Source organism: Solanum tuberosum, unplaced genomic scaffold (genome assembly GCF_000226075.1).
Source record: "Solanum tuberosum cultivar DM 1-3 516 R44 unplaced genomic scaffold, SolTub_3.0 scf00253, whole genome shotgun sequence".
NCBI lineage: Eukaryota > Viridiplantae > Streptophyta > Magnoliopsida > Solanales > Solanaceae > Solanum > Solanum tuberosum.
The window spans coordinates 38,335-40,944 of record NW_006239176.1 but is presented as its reverse complement, the minus strand read 5'-3'; the positions used below and the strand labels follow the sequence as shown (position 1 = coordinate 40,944).

General features: G+C 38.3%; 1 protein-coding gene across 1 annotated transcript in view; it reads left to right on the top strand.

Moving 5' to 3' along the window:
• The window catches only part of LOC102596924 (WAT1-related protein At3g18200-like), an 11,061-nt gene that overhangs the window by 1,395 nt on the left and 7,056 nt on the right, over positions 1-2,610 (top strand). The gene's annotated exons all lie outside the window — the stretch shown is intronic.

Sequence of the window (2,610 nt, the reverse complement as noted above, 5' to 3'; positions counted from 1 at the left end):
CCGACATTGGGTATTGTGCACCTCAACCAATGGAAAATCTATAAGTTGAGGGTGGCTATGAAAGAGGAAACCGAAAGAAACACGGGTATGAAAAGAGTTTTGATGTTGAAAAAGAATGGAAAGGATGTGACTTGTTGAAAGCTAAAGAAAAGAATAAAATGCAAGAAAAAGTAGAAAATAAAATAAAATAAAATAAAGAGCTACAAAGTCCCAAGTCACATCTATGGTTGAAGAAAATCAAGGGAAAGAAGGTAGAACGGTAGGATGACAAAAATAGGGCAAAAAGAGGTTGAAAGCCTAGTGTAATGTCAAGGAGGGCAAAAAATCACTAAGAAGTACCCAAAATGTACCACACCTGACCCTGAGCCTATGTTACAAGCCAAGAAAGTCCTATAGTGATACTAGAGTCTAGTTTGGAGAGTCTAAGCGGTGAAAATAAGGGCAAGCCTATGGTACTGAGCACTAACTGTACTTGAAGTTATTTCTGAGTGTGAGTGTTGAATGAATCCTTGTACTCAAATTCATAGTCATTATGTGAAAGAAGAGGGATTTCATTTGAAGTAAGGGCACTAATTACAATGTCAGAAAGTTGGTACTTTGGTGATAGTGAAACAATGTATGTTGTGTGTTGGTTGGTCGATCGTTGTCATGGTTTGATTCGCATGAATTAGCTTGTCGAGTCTAAGAGAACAAATTCTGCAACCGGAAAGTGAGTGGGATAGAGAGCCATGTGATTGCTTGTGCTTGAAATGCTTGCTTCTATACAAGTGTCGTTTAGAGTCGTAGTGCGTCGCTTGAGGACAAACAATGAATTTAAGTTGAGGGTGCTGATACACCGTGAGTTTACGGTATTTCTAATACATTTTCACTTTACAAGTTGTGTGTGTCTAGGGCCTTTTTGTATTGGTTTTTATGTGTTTTTATCATATTTTGCAAGAAAGATGTTCAGGTGCGGAAGTAAAGAGACAGCTGAAAGAAATGCAGAAAAGGGCATCTACGGAGGTGATCTACCGACCGTAGGTCCATTGACGCTCCGTAGATGGTGGTCGTAGATCAGCAGGCAAGGCATAGAAGGGCAAAGTCAGGGAAATCTGACCAAGTGTGGAACCACAGTGACCATTAACGGCCCCTAGATTGATCTACGGACCATACTGTTGATCCGTAGATTGATACTGCGAGGGTTTCAGTACCTGATTTTTGAAGATTCTAAGTGTGGAGCTACAGAGGGGGATTGACGGACCGTAGATCAATCTACGGTCCATACTACAGTTTCGTCGTTTGCTTCAGAGAAGCTAATTTTTGGAAGCAGAAATATTTTCTATGTCCTGGCTCACGGAAGGTACTCACGGACCGTAGATCCATTGACGGTCCGTGAGTCAGTCTTGTGGAATGAAGACGCGTAGCTAAACATAATTTCCTTATTTCGTTTCTTTTTTAGTCAGATCCATTATCGGTCCGTGAGTTAGTCTCGTGGAATGAAGACGCGTGCCTGAACAAACTTTCCTTATTTTGTTTCCCTTTTAATTTAGGACTTGTTTTCTATAAATAGGGCATGTAAACCTCGTTTTTGGGGGTTAGACTTTATTACTTTTATTTTAGTTCTTGACTTGTGAGATTGACTTGCAACTTTGGCAATTCTTAATTTCCTAAGTTCGTTTTGAAGATTTTGGTGTTGCAATTCAAGTTGAATTTATGGGTTTATTATTCTTCTTACGTAAGTTAATAATTCTTTCATCTAAAACAATGAATTGTGTTCATATAATTATGGGTAACTAAACTCCACAACTAGGGTTGTGTGAACCATGAGCGATTAACAAAGTATGAATAGTAAATAAGCAATTCTTGAATAGTGTTGTTGCATGCATTGATAATTCTTTCGTTTAGAAGTGTTTTTAATGAGTGCACGCGTTAGAGCTCGTCTTGTTGCTACTTGCCGGACCAAGGAGGTAATCAACAAGAAAAGAATTATCAACATAGATTTAGTGTGATACTATCTAATAGGCTAGTGTCAATTGGTGCGAAGTAATAACTAAGTCAAACATCGATGTGATGTCTAATATGAGGTAAAGGTAAGGGTTAGTAAGTTATACACACGTAGCCGGACCAAGGTGCGGGGTGAAATTCTCTAGATGTCGGACCAAGGACTTAGCGATACCTAACTTATCACTTTGCATGTAGTACACTAGGACATGATAGCTATTACTAGGAATACTGCGTTATGAGCTTGTGGGGAACACATATACCCTAGTTGATTCTCTCATCTTGATAACAACCAAATTTTACTTTTGTTTACTGATTAATTACTCAATTCTTACAATTTGTTTCACAAGACCCCCCCCCCCCTTTAATTACTTGTTTCTGGAAGTAAATTAACTAAACGAATATAATTGTTGGTTAAAGTTAAGTCTAGACCATTTTCCTCGTGGGATCGACCCCAACCTACAAGTTGGGTTCTTTACTTGATAACGATCGCTTATACTTCTTTAGGGAGGTGTAATTTGAGCGTATCAAATTTTGGCGCCGCTGCCGTGGAATCTTTGGCTTTTAGATTAATTTTAACTACATTATTGAACTTTGGTCAAATATTTCCTAATTTTATTTTTTCTTTTT